The 27,390-nt window shown below is 43.3% G+C and overlaps 1 protein-coding gene across 3 annotated transcripts in view; it reads right to left on the bottom strand.

Moving 5' to 3' along the window:
* Nucleotides 1-27,390, bottom strand: part of KLHL5 (kelch like family member 5) — a 142,917-nt gene that overhangs the window by 98,613 nt on the left and 16,914 nt on the right. For all 3 annotated transcript variants that reach the window (XM_090035763.1, XM_090035765.1, XM_090035764.1), the window contains exon 3: nt 27,048-27,128. The gene's annotated coding sequence lies outside the window, so the exon portion shown is untranslated. The remainder of the gene's footprint in view (nt 1-27,047; nt 27,129-27,390) is intronic.

Below are 27,390 nucleotides of genomic sequence, written 5' to 3'. Positions count from 1 at the left end.
GCTAGAGTATTGTCTTTTCTAATTCAATACAGTCCTAACTGTAAATACTGCAATTCAAGCTTCCCAACATAATTATACTTTTAAAAAATGGATACAAAGTAATATGCTCAGCTTCCAGTGTTTGCAAACATTGGACATCCATGCCAAGGCAAAGAAGTTTGCCTCAATGCTACAAATTAGCCCTGCACCCTTCCCCAAGTACCATTCCAACCCACTCCCCCTGCCTGATCTGCTGCTCTGCTTTCTTCCAGGCCTGTGCTCCCCTGCCCCACCTGCTACTTTGTTTTCTGCTCCCTTCCCCCCCTCTAATCTGCTGTGTGCCACACAGGCTGCCCAGGCCACATGTGATACGCACGCCACAGGCTGGCCATCCCTTCTTTAAATAATGAATAAAGCAGCTATCCTATAGCCCTCCTGTTCCTTCCTCCACCCTCCTAAATCTGCCTTTCTTAGACAGACTAAACCTGCATATTCTCACACAAACTTCAATTTCAGTTTGGCACTGGGGAAACATGTACCCAATTGTATTGAAAACGAGAAAACGGAAGATGTGTCATCCATCTCCTGGTGATACTCCAACCCAAATCACCATGCTTTTCTAATAATGTCCCAGCTATGTGCAGAATTAATAATTAAACAGTCTTGTGGAACCATGTGCAAGAGAGGCTCAAGCAACAAAACAACTGTTCAAACTAATTCTTTTCAACTTCCTTGCCAGGGAACACTAGGACCACTTTAGAAAGGACTGCCTAAACAAGCTAAGGCAATCTCTCAATCAAGGCTATCAAAGGATTCTTACTGAACTAAATAGAACATCTTGGAGATAATTTCCTGTTATCATGAGAAGGTAATCAAACCATCTGAACAATTACTACATTAATTTCTAGATAGAGAGGGTTAAGGAAATCTAACAATTTCCAAATCATGCCACAGTAGTCTCACCACAATCCTTTCAATTCTTCTTAATCAATGGAAGAACAGAGAAAGTATAAGTCATAATTTTGTTGGCATTAAATGAGATTATGATATTCAAAAAGCTAATCAATGCCTGTTTGGCAGAAGGTTAACTGTAGGGTAACTCAAGGTTCTATTTTAGGTCTTGCACTAATATCAAAAGAATGACACGATACAAGAGGAAACAATGAGAAAGTAATATTTACAGATGATTTACTTATTTAACAAGGTTTATAGTAGGGCATCAAGAATAATCAAGAGCATGGAAAGCTTGCAGATAAAGCTGAATGGCCACAATTGAGACTGCCTATGAAATAGTATAAATCAGTGGTCTCCAACCTTTTTAAGTTGGAGATCACTTTCGGAATTTAAAAGGAACCAAAGATCTATCCCCTCCCCCCACCCAGCAGGTAAGTCTGAGGGGAGGAAGGGCCACGGGGGAGGGGGGAGGCAGCAGTCCTACTCTCACAGCTGCAGTTGGAAGAGTGCTAGGAAGAGCCAAGCACTGCACCGGCTCCAGCCCGCCCCAGCCTGCAGGCAGACCTGCAGGCACACACATCCGTGTTCTCACAGGCTGTGTTCCCTCCCCCCAGACAACCAGGTCACAGCTCTGTCCCCCGTCCCACCTCAGCTGTGCAGGAGCTGCCCCTGCCCCATTCCGCACCTCAGAGCTACTGCAGCTGCTGGCACTGCCCCACTTTTGGAGGAGACATTTGCCCCCCCACCCTGATCTGTGCACAGCAGACTGGGCTTTATGCTCCAAGCCCCGCTACATGCGTCCCTGGGCCTCTACCCCTTCCTTCCTCCACCGACTGACCTGCGGGGCTGGGGGTGGAGGGTGCATGCATGCACATGCATGCTCAGCCCCCACTGCCCAGGATCAACTTCAAGAGGCTTTGGGATCCCCTGTTCGATTCCAATGAACTGGTTGGTATAAAAAAAAGGAGACAGGATAAAAGCCCATAAAATGAATTGGAGCAGGCAAAAACTTTGGCTCTCCCCATTTTATGACATAGGAAAAAAGCAACAGAAAAACTTTTACCATAGGTACAAAACTTCCAAACAAAAGAAATCATTGAGGCTCATAAATTCCAATTCAAAAGAAAATTAACCATTTACATGGGTGTCAAGAATAATCAGAACTGTCCTAATTGATAAATAAATTACTGTCAACTGAAGTTCTTCAAGATGGATTGTCCCTTATGTATTCTCACTATGTGGTATGCATGTACCTTAAAGATAGTTTTTGCCTTAGCAGCACTTTTGCAGTATGCATCACAACACAGAACCCTCCATGGAATTTTTAAAGTTTCCAGAGCATGTGAAAATCTTTCCTCCTTTCCTCTTCTTGCTCAGAAGCACACCTTCTCTCTGCCCCTTCCTTCCCATCCTCTTTCATTTTTCTGCTGACTTGGGGCCAGGAAAGCACCAGAGGTTTGCTTGACTTCTGCACGGGCGTTGGGCTGGGCTGAGTTGGGCTGGGCTGGGGGACAAAAGCATAGATGGATGTGGGGAGTGGGGGGCTCCTCTTCCTTGTGGCTGCTCCAGGCAGGGGTGGGGACTACTGTTTTCACTTGAACACAAGACAAGATTTCCCTCCCTCCACACTAGCATGGGGAAGAAAGTCTCTCGTCTTATAATCACATACAAGGAAATCTCACTAAATACATTGTCTCTCATTAAACTGCAGCAAAAAGCAGCATGTGCTCAGCAATGGAAATGAACTATGATGTTGATTAAATGGAGACAATATGGAGACTAACTATAAAATACATAGCTCATATTGAGCAAACATGCTGATTTAAGCTATTTTTGGTCCCTTAAAATTTTTTTTTTAAAAATGAGGTGTTCCTTCTACAGGAAATTGGCACCAGACCTAGAAATGCTGCAGTACAAAGCAGCACTGGGAGGGCCTGAGACCCTCCCCTTGGTGCCAAAAGGCAAAGATAAACTAGCATAGCATAGCCTATCTGATTAAGATATATGATAATGCTCATTAACCACAGTCCCCTTTGGTACCAACTCTTTTTCAAGGTATGGTTAGCCACTACATTGTAAATACATTTTGACTTCCTTTTCCCATTTCCAGTGATTCCTGTTTCTTCACCAGCCTTAAATCTCTAGCAAACACCACCAAAGGGGGCCCCAAACAGTTCACCCAGGATCCCTTTCTTCACCCCCTCTCAGCCTGGCGCATATGATTAGTGTGGCCCCACCCTCCGTGAGGTGAATCCAGACCAGGCTGCCCTATGCCTCATCAGCATACAAGTTTTTGGAGGGGGGACTAATTAACACATGGGTCCTTTGGTGGGGGGAGGGGGGCACAATAGTTTCATAGTTTCTAGGGTCAGAAAGGACCTGAGCAGATCGAGTCCAACCCCCTGCCATGGCAGGAAAGAGTACTGGGGTCAAATGACCCCAGGAAGGTGTACATCTAGCCTCCTCTTAAAGACCCCCAGGTTAGGAGCCAGCACCACTTCTTTTGGAAGCTGGTCCCAGATCCTAGCTGCCCTGACCATGAAGTAGCGCCTCTTGATATCTAACCTAAATCTACCCTCTGCCAGCTTGTGACCATTATTCCTGGTCACTCCTGGTAGTGCTCGGGGGAACAGGGATTCCCCCAGTGCCTGCTGGTCCCCTCTGACTAGTTTGTAACAGGCCACTAGATCCCCCCTCAGCCTTCTCTTGTGGAAGCTGAACAGCTTCAGGTCTTGTAGCCTCTCCTCATAGGATCTGCCCTGCTGCCCCCTGATCATGCGAGTGTCCCTCCTCTGGACCCTCTCCATGTTGTCCACATCCCTCTTGAAGTGCAGCGCCCAGAACTGGACACAGTACTCCAGCTGTGGCCTGACCAGTGCCGCATAGAGGGGGAGGATCACCTCCTTGGACCTACTTGAGATGTATCTGTGGATGCATGACAAGGTACGGTTGGCCTTCCTGACTGCATTCCCACACTGCCGGCCCATGTTCATCTTGGCATCAATGACGACTCCAAGATCCTATTCTGCCTCTGCACTGACAAGAAGGGAGTTCCCCAACCTGTAGGTATGGTGCCAGTTACTCCTCCCCAGGTGCATCACTTTGCACTTGTCGGTGTTGAATCCCATCCTATTCTCATCCGCCCACCCCTGTAACCTGTCTAGGTCTGATTGCATCCTATTCCTCCGTTATCTGGGAGGAATCTGGATATCTGGAGTACACACACTTACTAAGCAGCGCTGAGCTGTGGGGTCACCATGGCTTGAAATGCTGTTGATTTTGATGGGGCCCAGCCCAACCAACTACCTGGTAAATCACAAGCCTTTGGCTGTGGGCTAATATCATAAACAGTTTGGAGTTCCCATGGTTCTACGAAGTCCCAAAACGCTTTTGGGACAAATACAAATGTCACAGTGAGATCCTAGCAATGCTGGTAAACCACCTCAAGATGCAGGAGGTGGCGAGGCCAAGACGTCATATCGCCCCTGGACCTACTATCTGGTGACAGTGGCCAAGCCATGTGGGAACAAATTTTCCATAAGGACCTGTAGAAGAAGCACAGAGACTCACAGTGGCAGGTTGTCCACTGGGCACTCCTCATGCAAGCATGGAAAAACAGTGCAGGGCAGAGCGGTTCATTCAACTGCCCCATGCAGTCCTGCTAGTAGGAGGCAGAAACAATAGACCAACTTTTCTGGGACTGCCCATACACCAGAAATGTGTGGAAGAGAATACGCATGCTCCTCTTGGTGGTGACAAACAGGCAGTTTTGTATGGGTATTTGACTAAGCAGCAAGAAGCCTCAACAGTGCGCTTTGACCAAATCATCTCCTGCTTCAAGAACACCCTATGGAAGACCAGAAACTTGCTCATAAATAGACACACAGACCTCCCAGCCAAGGACTGTATTAAAGTGGGACTGAGTGGTACTACACAAAGACAGTAGAAGAGGACAGGAAAGAGATGGCAAACATTGTATGGAAGACAGAAGCCCGGCATAGATTTGACAGAGGCAAGCCCTCTGAAGACAGCAATGAAGATGACAATGATGAGTGAAAGGCCTAGGCAAATGGGGGGATGGGGAGGGGAAGAAAAGGAGGAGAGGACTGAAGTAGTTCTGTATGTAACTGTGACAGTTTCAAAGTGACAGTGATGAGCGTACAGGCAGGTGAAAATGCAGGTATGCAGTACAATCTTTGTAATGAGAATAAGAATGATGTAACTGTAAAAGTGTGTTTTGGACTGTCAGGTAAACCACAGTGGTCACAAAACAGGTTGTTAGAGGACCAGTTATATACACACAGATATATAGAAATAAATAGTTTTGCAAAAAAAGTTTGGATTACATATAAGTTACTGCCACAGTGCTGCTCAAAAGTTTGTTTATGTGCCAAAACTTGCAGCAGTTTCAGAAAAAGGTAACATGCATCAATTCTGGATGAATTAAGTGTATGGGTACTATACAGAAATTGTAACAGCTATATTTAATTTCAATATTATTGTTTTTATATTTGCTCCTCACTTCTATGTGATCTGGGAGAGCAGGGCCTGACAATAAGGGTAGGGTGGGAAGGGGCTGCAGAGGGAAGATAGAGGGCAAAGGGTCTACCAAATCCCCATATTTCTTTTCCCTGCTGTAGCAGTGGGAAGGGGACAAATATGAGGCAAAACTCCAATAATCAGATTCTATACCTGGAAAACTGTAACAAATGTATAAGTTTTCCATATACAGAATCCAAATAATGGGGAGTCATCTTATAAATCAGGGTTGTCTCCTATTTGAGTAAATATAATACTCTCCTACTATGTTGTTGCCACTGCCCCCGCCCCAGCTGAACCAAGGCCCCACTCATCCCACCTGGGTCTGGAGCTTCCACACACTCGAGGAGTGTAGAAAGCAGCAGCAACGGTATTTTCACTTACTTTACAAACTTACATTTTGCCCAGTGGTGTGGGCGGAGGCTGGGAGCAAGGGGTGCAGCCACCCCTGCAGTGAGGGTTACTACTCCTATATCCCTCTTTGGTAAGTACTGGATCCATCTCTGACATCCCTGAACTCCCCTCTCTCTGGGGTTCAGACACCTGTATCAGTGCTGCAAGGGAGCCAGACCTCTCCTATCCACATGGAATCCCAACCCTAGAACACACTCTTGAGGACAGGCACCTACATGTATTTTTCAGAAGAACTGAGCAGAGCTCAATTTTTTTTTTAAATAAAGCAGGAGGAACAAGTGATGCCCATTATTCATGTAACAGCCTTGTAGTTAGAACACAAATCCAGGATATGGGAGACCTGGTTAACAGGCCTTCTTTAGCCTCAGGAAATTCAAATCCACATTTTCCACCACCCAGGAGGGCTCTGATCACCACATTACCAGCTAAGCTACATGGGGACACTCTCCATTGCTCCAGTTGAAGCTGGGTCATTGAGAAGCACATGATTCAAGGAGCTAAAAGGAGTGCACACAGCAGAGCAGGATGGGTACCACCATCTTTTCCAGCTATGGGTCTGAATGGAAATGGAAGCGACTGTTATGTGCTGGCTTCAAGCTGTCACTAGGTGACTTCTGTTTGCTTTGAGCACTCCAACAAGTCATATCCCTTAGGTGCTTTAAGGATCACTCTACCAATTTCTGGACCCACAGGAACTGGGGTTAGGCACTCCTAGGCACCAAGCTGCTTACATCAGAGCAGTTCTGGTTTGTGAAAACAGAATTTCAAATGCCTAGGTAAGTTTATAAATAAAAATGGAGGCACCTAGTAAGTTTATATGCCTCTAGGATTGAGTTGTTTTTGGGCAGGGTTTTTTTGGTTTGCTATTTTGGATAGATTATAGAGAGATCAGACCATCTGTCATCTTCATCCACGTTTGTGACAGACGACACCCAAAAATGCCTTGTAGTATAATAGCATACAATCTGAACAGGTAATATTATTTACTTTGAAAAAAGAATTTATTTTGACTTCATATTTCCTTTGAAACTTGTTTACATTCCATGGTATTCTTGCCAAGTCTTGTTCCATGCCTTTACTCAGGATGATGCCTTCAGTCTTCACAACCTCCTGGGTTTGCTCCTTTGGCTATTATTAACAAATAGCACCCAAACTCTTATACAGGCAACTCCCACCTGATGCTGTTTTGCTTAGTGCTATTTTGCTATAATGTTTATTTTAAATTGATACCTGATTCCACTTAACGCTCAGCGAGTTTCATTATAACGCTCGCAGTCACCATCTTGGGTCGCACTCACTATCTTGGGTTGTTAAAAACTTACGGTTTCACGTGATGCTCGTTTCACTTACCGCTCGGTTTTTCAAGAACCAATTAAGAGCAATACGCGGGGGTTGCCTGTATCAGTTTTAAGAAGTTTTAACTTTGCAATACTTTCTGTATTACATACTACGGTATTATTTTCCTAGGCATTAGCTCTCAGCTGATGGAGAAAAACTCTCCCCCCAAAACAGCTGCAATTAAATAAAATGTGTTATATAAAAATACGTAAAGACAACAAAAATAATGTTGTTTTCCAGAGTTTTCTACTTCTGTGAAAATGGAATAGTATGTGCACATATATTCACATGTAACAGTTGGAGAAGCGCTGAGGTCCTGGAGGGGAGGCGAGCCAGGTGTCCAAGGAGAGTGGTCGCTCCTTAAGGAGACGATCCTCCAAGCCCAAAGGAAGGTAATCCCAACGAGGATCAAAGGGAGCACAAAAGCACACAAGCCTCCATGGCTCACCAAAAGCATCCAGGAATGTCTCCTTGCTAAAAAGGAGGCTTACACCCAATGGAAAGAAGGGGTCATCACCAGGGGGGACTATTCTGTAGTTGCTCGGGGATGTAGGGGGGCATTTAGGAAGGCCAAGGCAGAGATGGAACTGGGACTAGCTTCCCAGATTAAGGACAATAAGAAGTCCTTTTTTAAATACGTAAGGGGTAAAAAGAAGGTCCCGGGTAATGTGGGGCCCTTGCAGGACACGATGGGAAACTTGGTCGTCACACTGGACGGCAAAGCTAACACGTTTAACGATTTCTTTGCCTCCGTCTTCCTAAGTAGGGACCAGAACAGCCACCTCCCTGCTGGGGAGGCACACCCAGGCCACGGGTTAGCGAGGATTTAGTTAGGCAGCTTCTGGAGGGGTTGGACGTATTCAAGTCAGCTGGCCCGGATGATCTCCACCCTAGAGTTCTAAAGGAACTGGCCGAGGTCATTGCAAGTCCCCTGGCACACCTTTACGAGCACTCGTGGTGCTCTGGTGAGGTACCAGAGGACTGGAAGAGGGCCAACGTGGTCCCCATCTTCAAAAAAGGCAGGAAGGAGGACCCGGGAAACTATAGGCCGGTTAGTCTTACCTCGATCCTAGGCAAGCTGTTTGAGAAAATGATGCTGGCACACATCCAGGAGGGGCCAGCAGGGGACTGCATGCTTAGGGGCAACCAACATGGGTTCATCAGTGGCAGGTCCTGTCAGACCAATCTGGTGGCCTTTTACGATCAGATCACCAGATCATTAGATACAGGGGTAGCAGTAGATATAGTCTTCCTGGACTTCCGGAAGGCATTTGACACTGTCTCTCACCTCGTTCTCATTAAGAAACTGAGGGGCTGTGGCATAGACACCCACACAGTCAAATGGGTCACCAACTGGCTGGAGAGCTGCACTCAGAGGGTGGTAGTGGATGGGTCCTTCTCAACCTGGAAGGACGTGGGCAGTGGGGTTCCACAGGGCTCTGTCCTCGGGCCCGCGCTGTTCAACATCTTCATCAGTGATTTGGACGAGGGGGTAAAAAGCACCCTGTTCAAATTTGCTGATGACACTAAGATGTGGGGGTATGTGGGCACACTGGAAGGATGCAACAGGCTACAATCAGACCTAGACAGGTTACAAGGGTGGGCGGATGAGAATAGGATGGGTTTCAACACAGACAAGTGCAAGGTGATGCACCTCGGGAGGAACAACCGGCACCATACCTACAGGTTGGGGAACTCCCCTCTTGTCAGCACGGAGGCAGAAAAGAATCTGGGGGTCATCAATGACTCCAAGATGAACATGGGCCAACAGTGTAGAGAGGCAGTTAGGAAGGCCAACCGCACCCTGTCATGCATCCAGAGATGCATCTCGAGCAGGTCCAAAGAGGTGATCCTCCCCATCTATGCGGCACTAGTCAGTTCTGGGTGCCACACTTCAAGAGGAATGTCGACAGCATGGAGAGGGTCCAGAGGAGGGCCACTCGTATGATCAGGGGACAACAGGGCAGTCCCTATGAGGAGAGGCTATGGGACCTGAACCTGTTCAGCCTCCAAAAGAGAAGGCTGAGGGGGGGGATCTTGTGGCCTGTTATAAACTAGTCAGGGGGGATCAGCAGGCATTGGGGGAATCACTGTTCCCCTGAGCACTACCAGGAGTGACCAAGAATAACGGTCACAAGCTGGCTGAGGGTAGGTTTAGGTTAGCTATTAGGAGGCGCTACTTCACAGTCAGGGCGGCTAGGGTCTGGAACCAACTTCCAAGAGGAGTGAGGCAGGCTCCTACCCTGGGGGTGTTTAAGAGGAGGTTAGATGCACATCTTGCTGGGGTCATCTGACCCCGGTATTCTTTCCTGCCATGGCAGGGGGTCGGACTAGATGATCTGCTCAGGTCCCTTCCGACCCTAGAAACTATGAAACACATCTATCCTGTAATATGAAACAAAGCTACATAGTTTTCTTATGTCAACCTACTGAGCTTATGCCCCTTGCACTCAAGATTTAATCTGAAGAGTGCATGGACTAAATAGTACAAAGGAAATTTTGATCCTTGTAATCCAACTTGGTATCAGCTGCTTTCTATCCATACTCATGTCAAAGATCTACTCGTACTTCACTTTCCTCCTTTCCTGTCAACCTAACACAAAGTAGAACAGAGGGTGTGCTGAAGTTAGATTTCCCTTAGCTAATCTCAACAAACATACATGTATTTTATCACTAGGTAATTTAAAGGCATTCTAATGCTATCTGTGCTCTGTTAGTAACACTAACTTTTAGGGCTGTGTGAAGCTTCAGTCCTCAATTTGATTCGGCGGAGATACAGCCCAATTCGGTGGCCCAATCTCCAAATCCAAATTGAATCAGAGGACCCTTTAATCTCTCCGAATTGAATCAGAACCCTCTGAATCAATTCAGAGAGATTCTGAAAGATCTGGTGATTCGGACATAGACACAGCTTTAAATGTTTTTTCTACATATCTCTAGGTAGCAGGCAGCTCATGAATTGTAATGGAGTGTCCCACAGAAGCACGAGGGGCTCCTCAGCATGCTCAGTAGCAGACCTGGAAGTAGACCAGAAGCACTTCTGGCCCACTTCTGGGTATGCCAGGGAACATGCTGGGGGCCCCCCCACGCTCTTCTCCAGCCCAGCTACTCCTGGGTCTGGGGGGGCACCTGGGGTCCCCCTGTGGCTGACTGCCAAGCTAGGGGGTGTGGGGGGGCCCCCAGTGCACTCCCCAGCAGACCCGAAAGTGAACCAGAAGTATTCCTGTGTCCTGGCTCCATCTGCTCCAGTATTACAGCATTCACGAGCCACACCTGGTACCTCGAGGTATGTAGAAAAAAAACATTTAAAGCTGTGCCTATGTCCAAATTGCTGATTCTCTGAATCAGCATCAAATCTTCAGATTCGGATTCAGCCAAATCGAACTGGGGACAGTGATCCGAATCAAATCGCTGTCTCTGATTCAGGCCGAATCCAAATCGAATAGGGCCCGTTTTGCATGCCCCTACTAACCTTATAATCACATGCATCTTGGTATTTAGAGAGTCACTAGAACCTTAAAATAAAGCTGTAGGCTATGTGCCATATTTTCCTGTATACAAAATGCATCTTTTCCCCAAAAAACAGCCAGTAGGTGCACATTATATCTAAAGTATGCGAATCTAATGCATGGAGCCAAGTCATCCAGCTTGTGGGGTTCCCTACAGATTCAAAAATCTGGCACTGAGGAAGTGATGGCATTGCTAACTGCCATAGCAACTAGCACTCCCACTGCTCCCCTGCCATCAAATTTCTAGTCCCTGTCCAGATGACATGACCGCATATACAGCTCTAGCCACAGGCACCAAAGCACCAGGCACCAGGCTCAAGAACAGGTTCAGCTCACTTGCTGCCACTCAATGACATTCTGGGGATGATCTTTTTTCCTGCATGCTGCCTTTCAAAAACAAGATGTGTACTACATTGTGGAATATGTTAGAGGGAAGAAAATATGGCAAATTCTTGATCATGTGATTTTTTTTTTTTAGTTGTGGTCCAGAACAGTAATGGAAATTCTTGGCTGCAGCATAACAAGTAAATATACTAAATAAAGTAACGTATATTGAGGCTATAAAGAACAATGCCCCTAACCAGAAGTATTCCTTATCCCTCTGCTCCCATAAATTATTTTCACTTTATTTGCTTAAGTATTAAAATAACTTAAATACTTGTAAACATTTAAAAATTAAGGTATGACAAAACCCCAAAATATTATACCAATTATACATCTTTCAACCTTTTCTTTTATAGCTACAATAGAGTACTTTCTTGTTCAACTCTGAATATGTTATTTTTTTGACTATAATAGTGGTATAATAATTAATTTTCAGTTAATGATTAAATAATCATTAATAATAGTAAATCATATGAAATTTACTGACAACAAAGATCAAAAATGCCCAAACAAAAAACTCCAAACTAAACACACAGGCAAACTTAATCCATTTCCAGGCTTTGATGTCTTAAAATTATGCATAGCAGAATACAAAAATGCTCCAATAATTTAAGTTACACCTGCAGTCACAGCCTTATTTGCTGCTAACGTATTTAAGCATGTATGCTGATTAGACGCTAACATACCATGTATCAAAATTTTTTTGGAAACTACTCCTGTATTTATTCAAATCCAAGATAAGTTTCCTCACCTTCCTCCCCTAGTTAGCATGGGGGAACAAAAGCCTCATCCTGGATTTGCGTACCTGTCCAGGGCAGGCAAGTAGCTCAGCTCCTGTTTTGGTCCCAGGCTCAGGGCTAAAGCCAGAACTGAGCAGTCACCAGTCTGGGCTGGAATGGCTCATCTGGCAGGGAAGGAGGCACACAGCCGGGGGGAATGCAGAGCAGACTTGAATGGGGAGGGGGAAAATCTGCAACCTTTTCTTCAACCCCCTGTCCTCCATGACTATGCCTGGGACAGGGAAAAGGGGTGGGGAAGAGTTGGCACAGGGAGAGCAGTTGGCCTGGCAGGCAGGCTATAAAAGGTGGGAGCAGGTGATGGGGGAGGCATGACGCAGGGGGGCAGGCGCAGACACAGAAGGGCAGGCAGCATTCAGGCCCAAGACAGGAGACAGGCAGTGGGGAGGACAACAACAAGGACAGGTGTCTGGCCCTTACCCCCACTGCTGCTTTCCTCACCACAGGGGTGGGGGTTGGGGCAAATTTAAGAAAGCCTCCCACTAATTAGATTCTATACGTGGAGAATTATAACAAAATGTACAATTATCCAAGTATAGAATTTAATTATTTGGGGTGGGAGGCTGTCTTAAATTCAAAATAATCTTGGATTCAGATAAATACAGTAAGTCAACTTATTTCTGGTTCAGATTTAATCTTTCATGTATGTGCATATCATTGCAAATTATCAGTGTGGGCACTGGTAAACATTATCTTTTCATATTCTCTCTCAATACTTAATGACATTTATAATACAGCCTTTTTCAACTTAATATTACATACTGACAGTTAGAACAACAGAGAGATTATTGATTTAGGGGTGGTGGTAGATGGCAAGTTAATGGTCCCAGAGATATTAGAATTGGATTTGGTTCAATGAAACAACATTTTTTCTTCTTCAAAATGTGAATTTATACATGCTTTACATAAATTGTCTTATAACAACTGATTTGTTTACAAACAGGATGCATCAGACATTAACAGGATATATACATTTTTTTTTACTGGGCTTCCCAAAGTCCAAGCCAAGTGATTAAATTAGAGCTGCCAAATGAAACCCTTAACTTTTTGTAACCACAAATTTGGCTCATTGCACACTGTTTAGGAGAGAAAAATACTGAGCAACTCACAACATAATTAATCATCCCTTTCCAACAGTATGAACCTCCCACACAGAACAGCTAAGCTTTCTAAGTCTGTTATCTCATGAAAACAGACCCCTACACTTTAAAAGCACGACATGACTACTGACACAACACCCACATGTCAGCTCTGCACAGTTGAACCATTTGAGTCAACCTTGTTTAAAATCAGATAGCCAAAGCATACAGAGGAGGATATCTTTTAATCTCGATTACTAAATAATACCACAAATCTAGAATCAAGGCACGTACCATGTTAGTGGGTGTTCCAAACCATGATCCATGCTCCTATATTATACCTCCCTAAGATACAATTTTAAAGTTGTGTGAGGGGAATGAACCACGCAATTCTCATTAATATCAATTGACATCAAGCAGATCCTCACATTCTGTTTTGAAAACTCATTAATTTTGTGTTAATGATCATTACTAAGCTTGCCCCCTAATTTAATTATATAAAGAGATTTTTTTTGCATTTGTTAATCACTACATAGTATTCATTAGATATATAATTATGGACATTAATTTATCTTAAAATGTTTGGGAATCATTGCAAGTTTAAAGCTTGTATTAAGGAAAAGAGGCATGCATAGAGCAGGGGTCAGCAACCTACAGCCCTAAGGCCTCATCTGGGCAGCAGCAAAGTCCCCAGAAGCTGGTAGAACAGCTGGATGTTTATGGGACTTACATACTAGTCAGTCCAGTCCCCTTGTCAGTCTCATGCCTCCTTACCCACGCACCATAGGAGACACCACTGCTGTGGGGAGAGGTGCTGGTACAGCAACATCCAAGGGTTTAACAAAACCCCCCTACTGCAGTAGCTGCCTCTCTCACCAAACTTAACTTGCTGACTGCTGCTCTTGACAACTGGCAGCAAGTGCAGCAGCCAGATAACAGAAAGTCACCACAATTGGTGACTCATGCATTATACCCCAGGACTGCCCACCATACTAATGCCTCTGCCTGCAGCAGTGACACCTCATGTGGGTGGTGGTGGGGAGGGTAGTGAAGCTGATAAGGTGACCCAGAGCTACACCTCTGTTCAGGGCAGGCTGCGGGTGGGGAGGAAAAGAGGGGAAAAGGGTGGGAAACAAGCAGCCTAGCAGTGGCCAGGTTGCAAGCGACAACCCACCATTGTTAAAAGGAAGTCGGCCACTATAGTAGAGGAGCTGGACTGACGGTCTCTGTTTCAAGAGCTGCATACTGACGCCTACTGCTTTAAGAATCTGGGTTGCAGATTCCAGGGAAGAGCTGTCAGGGAAGGGAAGAAGAAAGAAAAAAAATATAACTGTTACAAATGTTCAGACTCTCCCCTATTACCCTCCCTCAAAAGGAAGATTCCGTAGAAGGGAGATGTTCGAAGGCGAGGCATTTCACTAACTTCAAAATGGTATATTGCAGCAGAGATGAGTTGACAGAAGCCCCAGCTTAAGAATAATTGAAGGAAAAGCCTATAGCCAGTGAAAATGGCTTCCATTCCTCTGACCCCCACTTCCTTTCCCAGTAAAGGTGGTTCAGACTTTATGTGGTTGTTAAATCAGCCCCAGTGTTACTGCCAAGGAGCTGGAGACAAAAGGAAGAACAGAATTTCCTTCCTCCCTCACTTCTGAATATTTTGGAAGATTTAAAAATAAGTTTTTACTGGTTTCTATGCTGTGCTCCTTCAGGCTAAGGTGCTTGGACCGGCTCTGTGAGCTAGGTTAGCATAGTAGTAAATTAAGGTTACATAAGAAACAGTTGGCACAGGGAGAGCAGTGGGTGTGGAAGGCAAGCTATAAAAGGTGACAGCAGGTGATGAGGGAGGCATGATGCAGGGGGGCAGGCATCAGTCAGGCATAAGACAGGAGACAGGCAGCGGGGGGGACAACAACAAGGGCAGGTGTCTTCTCACCACAGCAGTGGGGGTGGTGAAATTTAAGAAAACCTCCCACTAACTAGATTCTATACATGTAGAATTATAACAAATGTATAATTATCCATATATAGAATTTAATTATTTGGGGTGGGAGGTTGTGACCTCAAGAGTTGCCACCAATTATTTTACACTATGATCACTGACTAACAAGAAGAGGTGCTATTAAGTCTTCTTAGAAGTATATTTTATACAGTGGAGAATGTAACAGACCAAAATCAATTAACAGTGTAGTAAAGCAGGAACACTAGGACCCTATTTTAAAAGAAAATGAAAAACAAAAAACCCCACAAGTAGTCAAGATTCAAAAAAAAAAAAAAGTTGTTTTTATTATCTCTATATAACTCTGGTAATAAAAAGAAGGGGCAGAAAGAATGAAGTATCAATCGATAAAAATGGAAAGAGGTGAGGGAGAAAATGTCCAGAGTTGAGGTGAGAAGGGGAAAAATATGCAAAAAACCTTACAAACCTTAAAACCCTTGGACAGAACATCCACTAGACAGAGACATATTCACAGGGAGATATGGAGAGTGGGAGAAAGAATATTTCTTTGCTTTACCAAGAGCCCTAGAAATTATTAAGTGAAAGAAATGAGATTTTTTTAGTCTGGAGGAAAGCCCTCCAGAGTATTTAAAGAGATATCCACATGTTAAAGCAGAGATGGAGAATAGGAGTTGTGTCATTGTTTTACCTGCATTAATTTTTACACTGGATGCCATACTTAGTCCACAGAGTAAACCAGAGCAGATTTAATAGAAACAAGTTTGTTAGATGGAAGACAGTTCACAGATGCAAATTTCAATAAACAGAAAAGGCCTGGGAAGGCAGTCGGCAAGTTAGCCGATCAAGACAGTCTTCAGGATGCAAGAAGAATGTTTCAAGTTTTCAGCTGCATTATAGTAAGAATACCTCCCACTGAATATGCTTTAAAGATGTGCCGCGATCCCATGCAATTCCATACTCAAAATAATTGGCTTCAAAAGATGCATGTATGCGTGTTCTTACTTCTGCAGCATACAGAATTATTACATAATCCAATACATAAACCAGGTTTAATAACCCCTAATTAAATATTTGTAGTGAACTGTATGTTTGTGCTAATACAAGATGACATGTAATTTAATTGTGAAAACACAAACCACATAATTCTTCCAAATTTTGGAATATTTCTCAATGTTCTGCTTTCCCCAAATTTTCATTTTACTGCAAAATGTACATAAAATGCCACTGTTTTGGCATCTATTTTCATTTACAAATAAGTTCTTATTCAGAAAGCAATGGGGACTCTTGTTATCTTAAAAAAGGAAAAGTTACACTGCATTTTTGGCATAGCAGGGAGTTGAGGCGCCTGATACTGCAGAGAAATGCATTTCCCTTGTCCCTTTCTTCTAGGTTAAAGTAGAAGTGAATTCATATTGGAGACAGCATCAACTTTTGACAAGCAGTTGATGGTATGTCAAACATATGTCCCACGTACCAGAAGCAGCCTGTAGAGCCACATGATCTAGCCCATGAGCTAACAACAAGCCTGCATTCTACATACAGAACTAATCTGGCATGCCAGCTGGACCTGGCACCATTGGCACTGCTTGCAGCATCCATGCAGGACCAAGTCTACATGCTGGCTCCAGGACTGGTCCAGATCAGGCCATGCCAGAGCCAGTACGCAGACTGTCCACTGGAACGCTGCATGCAGCATGCACCCTATACAAGTCTCCTGTGCTGTGTGCAGTGCCTGCATCACTGGGTCCAGCCTGTGCACCTTGTTCCAGCTCTGCTCCAGTGCTTGTGCTGCCTCCAGTGCAAGGGCTAGACCTGGTGTCATGAGCATTGCCCACAGCTCAGGAGGCCAGCACAGCGTGTGCTCTTGCATGCTGTCTCCAGTGTGCAGGGACTGCCTGGGGTCAAATCCTGACTGGCTCTGGAGCAAGCACTCAGGGACAGTCCAGTGGGGCACTGTGTGCAGAGCACACACCCCGGTCCCCTGGGCTATGAATAGTGCTCATGGTGCTAGGTCCTGTCCACATACCAACTGCAGTACAAGTAATAGAGCGGTGCCCTGAGCCCCATGAGACCAGTACTGTCACTGGCTCCAGCATGGCCAGATTTGGCCTGGAGATCCTCGTCTGGCCTGCAGGGTCAGATGAGTTTGACACCCCTGCCCTTTTGTATCCAACGCTGCAACCTATAACTGGTATCACAACACCATGACATTTCTTACAAAAATAGTAAAGAGTTAGTGATACTTTAAATGGCAACAATGAAATTAGAGTTCAGATCTCATGCCTAAGTGGAAGGGCTCCCATGTCACCTTTATTAAGGTCTTGCAGGGTTTGTTGATTCAGAAAGCAACAGTAAGGGCTCATCTATCCTACCACCACAGCTAGTCCCAGGGAGAATGGGACTGAGCATACTTAGCCTACCAGAACCCACTAAGATGGAAGGGAAGTTTGCCAGCAAGGCTGCTGTGGACTTGTCCCCAATGGCCACCTTCACCCCCGCCAGAGACCTGGGCTAGGGACAGACATTATACATAAACTGGTTTAAGTGATCAGAAACTGGTTTAAACCTGTAACAGAACAGACATTCAGTGTACCCAAACCAGTTTCAAGATGGCCAAAACTGTTTTAAGATGAGCCTGGTTGAATGTAGTATCAGACTAAACTGATTTGGCTCAAACCACTTCACGCAATGTCTGTCCCACACCCCTTCCTGATTTAACTTAAACCAGAGTCCCTCAGCATCCCGGCATGCTGGGCTTTCTGCTTCAGCTCAGCCGTTCTGGCCTTGCCCCTCTGCTCCCCAGCCAAGGGGTCTGGCCAGAGAGGGGTTTAACTCCCCCCACCCTCATTGCGTCCTGATGACACTATAATGGGTCTTATACCAGGCAAGGAGACTAAGACATGGTTGTGCTAAGCTAAAAGTTAGTTTATTGAACCATAACAGATACAATTCTAATTAAAACTGAAGTAGCAGTTTAAAAAATTTAGGTATGTAGCTAGTCAAAACAGATGCTGACCACCCCAAAACGTTGCGAATGCAACTTCACTGGTTAATCAGGCCATGAAGTTTTGTTCAGGGCTCCTGGCTCCCACATCTGATGTCAAGACTGGATCTTGGATCAGTGACAGGATCTCTTCAGGCTTCTTCAGGACTGTCCTGAATATAGCTTTCATTTCTTAATACATAAAATTAACTTACACCTTCCTCCTAATGCATATTAACAATCTTGCTTCTGTTTGCCAAATATGGTTACCCTTAAGTGGAATTTTCTATTCTGAGGTAATCGTTTCATTCTTAGGTGGGGGTACGTTTTGCTCTGACAGTTCCTCTTTTGTCAAGGTTAAATTTATTCAATTTAAATTAGCCAACTTCCTGATATTTTAAGTCAGAGACAGTATTTTTCCAACTGCTCCTTTTACTGGGTGCAGGTCTTGACCACGGTTCAAGTTAAGCACGCAGCTTGATCTGAGCACAAAGGTCAAACCCAGGCCTGAAGGCCTCTGGGTCCCAACACCGTGTCCCACTGGCAGGGACTCGAGCTGGTTCTGCCAGGCGCTCCCCATCGCTGCTGCAGTGGTGGGCCAGCATGGCCCCTGAAGCAGAGGGTACAGGGAGGAGGATTATTCCCCCCTCAATCCCCAGGGGACCACAGCTGGGTCTGCCCACCCCAAAAGTTGCTGCCACTCACTCCCTGCTTGGGGTAAGTGGCAGAACCAGCCCCTTCCTGTCCCCTTTCCTGGAAACCAGAGGGAGAGGGAATAACCCCCATCCCTGCCCCTCCCCCCCAAGGGATCCTACCAGCCCATGTCTAGCTATGCCCCCACCCCACAGCCACCACCACCACTTGGTCTGTGCTTGGGGCAAGCAGTAGAATAAGCCCCCTCCACCAGATGCCAAAGGGAGGGGGACAGCAGTGGGGCTTATTTTATAGCTTGTCACAAGCACAGAGCAAGCGGCAGCAGTGGCAGCCAGGGTGGTAGACCCCACTGTGGTGTCCTGGGGTCAGACAGAATAACCCCACTCCCTGCCCCCCACCTAAGCGGCCCTGCCAGCTAGCATCTGGCCCCACCTCTGCCCGCCTGCTGAAGCAGCGAAGGGGGAGCTACCATGATGGGGGCAGCAGCCCATCATGGATTCCCCAAGTGCAAGCCTCTTCCCAGTGGGGGGCCATGCTGTGGGGCGAGGAAAGCTGCTGTGGAGCATGGCAGTGCTGCGGGAGGCTCTGGCCCTCTCTGGGCCCCAGTGCTGCCACACGCAGTCCACCACAGCTCTGCCTGCCCTGCAGTGGGAATCCCCTGCCGGGAAAGGGCTCACATTCCCTGACACTATGCAAGGGGCTGCTGCCTCCATCAATGCCCCTGCCCCCTCCAGCTACAGCAGTGTGGTGGGGGCGTGGCTAGACACTGGCTGGCAGGGCCCCCTGGGGAGGAGGGACAGGGATGGAGATTATTCAGTGGAAGGGACAGGAGGGGGCTTATTCCACCACTTGCCCCAAGCAGGGACTGAGCAGTGGTTGGGGCAGGCAGACCCAGCTGCATTCCCCTGGGGTAGAAAGTATAATAACCCCGCATCCCTGCCTTCTCTGCCTCAGGGGTCACACTGGCCAATGCTGCAGCAGTGAGGGGGGAGCTCCTGGCAAACCCGGCTCAGGTCCCTACCGGTGGGACGGAGGGAGGAATTAAACCCCTCTGGCCAGTGCAGCCTGGGCTGGCTATGCCCCCCCAGCACAGCTTCCTTGGAGCTGAGGGCACACTCTAGCACCCCCAGCACGTGCCTGTATTTCCTCAGTCAAGAGGCAATGTCTGTGCTGTTACAAACCAGTTCAACCTAGACAAATTAGACAAACCTGCAAAGGTTGAATCAATTCAGGCTCCAGCTTCTTGAATGTCTGTTCCTAGCCCAAGAGCGCCCACTACATGGCCAGGTCTGGAGCATGTTGGTGAACTTGGGTGGGAAGGATGTGCTCAAACCTATCCCTGCCAGGACACACTGTTGCAGCAGTATATACAAGCCATGAGTTGATAAAATTGACAACTTGAAACAAATATAATTTTAGTACTCATAAAAGATGTTATTATTTTTTAAATTACAGATTAAATTCTGAAACTATTCTATACCAAAAAATGTTTTTCTGTGATATTGTGAAATCCAAGCACTCTTCCATTTGGTTTGAGGAGAAATTAACAAATTTTGGTACTAGGCAATCAACAACTAGCTCAAATGAACAAGGCAAAAACAAGCCATTTCTTTCAAGCTTAGAAATCATCAACATCCTGAACCAGACTCATTCATATTAACCCAAATAAAACAGATATCCCATGGTCTGAAGAGAACTCGGGAGTTAAAACTTGCTCTTTTGATTACAATGGGGGGAGTTTGGGTTCCATCTCTCCCCTTCCTTTCTCTTGGAACTCAGATTCCTCCTACATTGCTGCAATACTACACCAGGGGTGGGCAATTATTTCAGGCGGAGAGCTGCTTACTGAGTTTTGGCAAGCCACCGAGGGCTGCATGACAGGCAGCCAGGGGCAGATAAATACTAATTTTCTAAATTTTTAGGGGCCCCGTGGGCTGGACAGAATGGCCTGGCGGGCCGCATTCAGCCCATTGGCCGCATTTTGCCCACCCCTGTACTACACCAATTCCAACTTTCTCTTCCTCAATCCAAAAAGAGCAAAATCAAGCTTCCATAACAGAGAGATTTAAGGTGAAACAGCTCCTTTCACACGCTGTTGAAAACTAGATTTTTCAGGAATTTTTCAAATAAATGTTTCTTTCACCAAAATATGATGATTCATGAAAACAACTGTTCACAGGAACAATTACTGCCTCCCAAAACTTCCTGATTTGAAGAGATTTAAAATGGGCATTTCACCTTTATAACTGAAAAGTTCAATGTTTGTATTCAAATTATTTTATTTCAAAATATATTTTAGTACACAACATTTGAAATCCAAATGAAATGTTTACGTTAACCCAATCCAAACAATTTTTTAAAATGGGGGGAGGGGCTGTGGGAAATTTTCAGATTCATTAAACTTCAAGCTGGTCTTATCAGTTCAATTTGAGACAGAAAAACATTTTCCAAGCCTCAAAGCATTTTCTTGGATGGAGAAAAGTGTTTTACAATCAGACCAGCTGGGAACTTTATGTGATTTGAAACCGACTCACCTTTCTTCTAAACTAATCTGGTAAAACTTTGTGGAATCAGCTTCCATCAAGACCTCTCTATGCCAATACAGTATAATTTGGCATGCCATTGCATCAGCTGTCCATGTGCATCAGCCTTTGCAGCAGAATGCTCTCTGGCCAATATGAACAGCTTGCATTTTTCTGCTTCCAAACTCCTCTATGTTTATGGTAAAGTGGCTTAGCTCAGGCTACCACCTTACTGGAGTACTCACCCATTTCTATGGACAAATGCAAGAGAGTGATTCAGAAGTGCATTCTAGTAGCTGGTCAAAGGAAAATCCAATAGCTACAATCTTGTATTAATCAGTCCACATAAAGAGGAGGAAATATTCCACGTGTGACACCATTTTAAAGGTGCTGCAGAAGGCATCTCAACAGATCCAGCCTTTTACAATGAGTGACGATTTCAAAACTTTTGGCCAAGTTCTTTCTAATTGGCCGTGTAGTATTATCACCTTTATTGTTCAACTTCTTCCATTCTTGTAGTAGGAAAATTTAGCTTCTCCTAAATTTCTTGTGCTTTCCACAAGATGAAACACATTTTAAGTAAAAAAAAAAAAAATATCCCTAATATGTTATCGTACAGAGCACCAGCTCCAAGATTTTTAGAAAAATCTTTTTATTTGCAAAAAATGCTGATTTTTTTTAAAATGGAAGATCTCCAGCCAAAAATATAAAAATATTAAATATTTAACACATGCTTGACCCCCTAATAAATACCACTTCAATGCAGTATCACCAAATCAACTATTTTTTGATGTACAGTAGGCAAAGGATCCTTCAGGAAAACACTCTTAAACTATACTAAAAACTTGCTTTTTCACTCCAACTCTCTCACTAATGGTACAAGTATTTTTACAGGAAAATTTACATAATTTCTCAGTTCAGTCCCTTCAGACATCTTGTTCTTAAGCCAAGCAATATTTTTGCAACTTTGCAGAACACGGATCACAGCTTCTCCCTTGCATAATGCCAACATATCATGTAAATTTGCTAGCTTTTGGATGCTCATAACATAAAAAGGTTGCTTCTGAAAAACCTAAGGCTAAATACAATAAAGGACTCAAAACACCACAAATAGGACTCATAAGTGTATAAACCATCTAAGTCCAAAATTGAGATCCTAAAAATTCCCAGTCTACCGTAGCTTAATTTCACATATTTTCATTGCTGCTTTATGGCACATGCAGTCAGAGTTCAGCATTTACTTTCAAGAATCTGGCCTTTCCTTTCCCATGGGACCTATTCTCATGCTCTGTGGTTAAACAGAAACATTGACTATTTTAATTAATTTCTTTGAAAGATATTTTTCTCTTGATGATTTTCCCAAAGCAGACATTTCTTACTACATTACCTAATCATCCATTGTTGGAATCATTATTGAAAAAAGCCTCTCCATATTAGTTCATTAACATTAGCAACAGCAATTTACAAATTAACAAAAACAAGCCAAAAGACCTCTTTCATAAAAAAACTCAAGTCTTATCCATTTTTTTTTAATTACCAGAGGTGGTAGTTCTGAGTCTAGCTATTAAGAAAGAAGAATTTAAATGCCGTCTTCACAAAATTTGCATCTCTACCCATATCACACTAAGCCATTCCAATCTAGTGAACACAGGACCCTTAAATCCTACAATTCTTTTTCCCTAAAGAATTGGCACTAATATATTTAATCCTCCAATAGCACTGCCAAACCAGTCAGCAATGCCCCTGAAGACGCGCTTCACATGATTCTCAGAAACGGTTTTCCATTCCATGTTAAGACGGATAACTGGACAATGGTGGCATACACAAGCTGCCAGAGAAAACAAAAGGACACAACTCTGAGCTGCAAGGCCACCAAAAACTTTTAATTCCAAGAGAAGCCAAGTCTGTGCGCCTGGGCAACACAATCCCCAAGGCCAACATATTCTGCTGCCAGAAGAAAGTGAAAGTGAAGAAAGTAGGAGACAGCTTTGATTGTCGTCTACCAGTGAGTTTACCCTCTCATCCCAGACCATAAGTCACTCTAATGCAAGATGAAATATGTTAAATACTGCATCTGGTTTTCTTTAGGCTAAGTGTTCATGCAATATTATAAAACAGTCCTCAAGTATTTGCCAATTTATCTTCCCCTTTTCCTCTTCCCATACATACATCCAACCCTGTTTTTAAAAACTCTCATTCTAAAAACACATGCAATATATGGAGAACACTTATGAGGCGGCGATAAAAATGGATGTATTTCTATTGAAATAATCCATTTAATGTGTTTTGGAGTATAATTGTTCTCTGGCCAAAAATCCAGTCAATTACAAAAATACAACTGAGATTTAAATTAGCTAGTTAAAAGAACTAAACTGCCAAGTAACTAAATCTAAGTTTGATTTATGGAAGTGTGAGAAGGCCACATTTTAATTATCAAAACTTTACTATTTTGCTCTAGAATCTTAATAGATTCTCCTATGTACTAGTAAAATGCTTCAAGGCTGAAGAGGTTATGCTGTTAAGCTTGTCAAGTCTTATCAAGTTTACGCTAGAAACAGATACATACAAAAGTACTTTTAATGAGTTAATACAGGAATTATAACTTAACTGCATACGTTTGCTACTACAGTGACAGTTAACAGATATAATTTTCCTTAATGCTTTCTTACATGCAGTATTTTAAACTTTGACTTGTCTAAAAACTATTTAGCTAAGATTAGATTTAAACAATATAGAATTAATAATTCAATTGAAGTGTGGTAGCTGTCATGCTAAGGAGCTTAGCTATGCAAAAGTTAACATAAAATGACAACTAACAACTACAATGCAAACTTTACTCAAAAACAATAAAAATGCTCTTCCGCATATTTCTTCCTCCACACTGCGCATGCACACAAATGCTATCCAGTTTTTGTTATAAAACTAGATCCTAGTTCACAGATATCAAGCATTACTGTGCATTTATGAAGCCATGCACACAGACTTATTATTATTCAAAACTATACAAGTAGAATGAACAAACATCACCTTCAACTGTTCTAAAAGTACTTTGTTTTGGATGTGAATTTGAGAAAACTCATCTTCAAGAAAAAGGATTGAGATACTTTGCCTGTGAACAGGCCGTGCGCTACCAAATATAAGAAGAGTTTGCAGGTTTTTATAGTATGGGTTTTGGTCACTTCCTTACAGAAAAGTTCAAAACTAAATTAGAGCAATTATGCTTTTAAAAAGAAAAAAAAAAATTACTGAAAAAGCCAGCCTGAATGTCTAAAATACCTTGCTTGACTGCAGCTGTGAAGCATGACATGATGCCTCTTTTCTGAGCAGCTTTCTGAAGACTGTATTAGAGATGCATGGAAGCATCAGTAACCTACCTTCCTGAAACTAGATACTAATGCCTACTAAAAATTTAAATGGCAGTGCCACTATATTTCAAGATTTATAATTTAATACTTCTAACATTTCATATGGAATTATCTTATAACAATATTATACACCTTTTAAAGGGTGCAACCATGTGCATGTCATATAAATGTTACTATCTTGCACTAGCAGCAGACACCAAATGTTGCTATTTCAAATGAACAAATATTGGACAAAATCCTATACAGCTACATTATTTCACAGCATTAAATCTCAAACCTCTGCCTTAAGGGATTAGGAGTGAAAAGGGAACTTGGAGGGTACACTGAGAAAGTCAGTATATCAAGAATAATTTTGAAAGATTTTCACTGGAAAGTAGGCTTCTCCTTATTTCTACTGCTTTTAAAATTAGGATTACACAGCAGCCTAATGGGCTGCCAAGAGACAAGCACATCTTTGTGGGTTTGAGAAACATGAAAAACAATGTTCAGAATCCTTTTTTCTTTCTTCCTTTCCTTTCATTTCTGTCTTCTTTCTCTCTCTCCCATCTACACGTAAAGAGGAGCAAAAAGGGAGAATGCAAGAATCCATTTTCAGAAGTGACAGCTTATGCACATTGCAGGTAGATCTATGTACTGAATGTCAATATTTTGCCAGGCTACATGTGCAAATAAGTAATTTTTGCATTGGAGAGTGTTTCTGCTGATAAGAGCCAATGAGTATGAAAGGGGGGTCATTAAATGACACGCTTGTTCTGGAAAGCTTAAACAGAACTGATATAAGGAAGAAAGGAAATAAGAATATTGGCCCAATTAATCTTGACCATTAAAGTATGTTGCCTGAAAGATATATTTGTGAATTTGTAAGATTTTCTGAAGAAAGCTTTGGAAATATCTACAGGCCAACCCCAATGCTTTCACCACCCAATTATTTTATCACTGTTAGTAGTCCTGTGGTCTGGTGATACAGCCAAGAACCATATGGTGCTGGAACACAGTGGTGGGCAGGAAAGTGGGGAAATGACAGCAGCAGGTGCGGGCTGGGGGGCAAGTGGCAGTGAATGCCCTCAGTTAGTTAGCTGTTTGCCCCAGTGCTATTCCTTTAAGTTACTTTTGTTTAGCCTTAATTAGGGACCAACAGGATACTCTCTTTCTTAGGTAAGGAAATGAATACTGCTTTTCTGGATTTCATCGAAATTAAAAACAAAGTATTCATTATTATAACAAGAGAAAGTGTTTTCCTGTAGAAAACATGACAGGGGATACTGTAAAACTTAATAAGTACAACCATCAGAACTGATTCTGTGACTCACATGGCATAGCACTGTAATTTCTACACTGAAATTGCTTCAGCAGATCTCCATGAGGGAGTAATGTGTACTGTTCAATAACTGTTCTGGGCTTAATATGCTTGATAAAGAACCTCTTTAATCAGCTCTGCAGCTTCAACTGCTTCTTATTAACAGATGTGCTTCTACATTGCCCCTTTCCTCCCCCTGATTTCTCATGTATGAGAAACTAGAGATACAATTCCCCATAGCGAAACAGTCAAATGATGTTTTCCTAGAATTATAACAGGGAAAAATAGAATGGGGGGAAGCCATCTGTGGTTAATATGTTCATTTATAAGATATACTAGTATTGGTAATGTGACAGAAGTTAAAATCAGCTCATTTTCATAGCTACACCTGAACATATGCAGATACTAGATAATACTGGAAATAAAGACTGTTGTGGGGGGAGAGAATTCATTATTAAAGATCCAAAATTAAAAATGGTTTCAACCAGTCAAGAAAGCAGCAGCTGATCAGTTTGCCATTTTTAATAAAAGCCATAAATCTTAGTTTATTTGGACAGAACCTCCCTTTTGTGTTCCCCCCCACTTCCCTCCCCCCACACTTTTCCCTGCAGTATTTCACTTAACACAGACTTCAGACAAATCTAGATACCTACATTCATTCATTGTTTTCAACATTCCTTTATCACTTTGCTTTGTGGAGATGTCAAGGCTATGCCTTTTGAAAATTACCTTAGCTCTCACAGAAAAAGAAAGAGGAAAGGAGAGACTCTTTTACGCTAAAGCCTGTCACATTATAGGAATAATGAGATTTGACCAAGCTGTTAGTTCCCTTTCATCATAACTACTCCTCTCACTGTAACATTTTCACTTACAGACTGAACATTAAAATATTTCCTGTTCTGTTTTTGCTCTATTTATTAAATAAATTCTCAGCTTGCATATAAGTCAGACATTTCTTTTCAATTTTCAAAAGAATAAAGCATTTTATAGCAATACTGATTGACATTTTTCCATAAATCAGACTTTGAAGAACAGCAAAGGAAATAAAGTCACATAAGACTGATCCAAACTTAAACATCTGACCCACAAAAGTAAAATCAATTCACGTTTGTACAAATATTCTTTACTTTTGAGGGCCTTACAGAATAAAGACATAAAAAAGAACAGATGGATTTCAGTCAAATGTAAAACTGCCATGTTTTTGTAAACAAGAGGTAATTCCACAATGTTACTCAAGCATATTTTGTAAATATAATAAAACCTGTACAATAATTACCTCTACTATGTTTCTAGCTGTTCATCATGCCATGTAGTTCTTCCATTTGTTCTTCAAAATGTTTCAGGCAGATGGAAGAAGCTGAGGGAGGAAAGATGCACATTAAAATACTAAGAATGATAAAGAACCTGCAAGGTAGATTAACCAGAAAATTAAGGTTATTAACTGGTAACTTTAATTCAAGATGGATGGTACACATTCACACAAGGAATTTTCATCAGTGAAATTGCATTTAATAGCTGTGGCACTTAGAGCACTTAATACTGCAGTTCTCAACCTTTTCAGGCTTGAGGCACCCTTCAGAAAACGCCAGCTCTTAATTTTTACTTGGTTCTTGACTATA

This window comes from Crocodylus siamensis, chromosome 2 (genome assembly GCF_052110815.1).
Source record: "Crocodylus siamensis isolate JL-2025a chromosome 2, ASM5211081v1, whole genome shotgun sequence".
In the NCBI taxonomy this organism is placed as follows: domain Eukaryota; kingdom Metazoa; phylum Chordata; order Crocodylia; family Crocodylidae; genus Crocodylus; species Crocodylus siamensis.
This window is presented reverse-complemented; position numbering and strand designations above follow the sequence as displayed.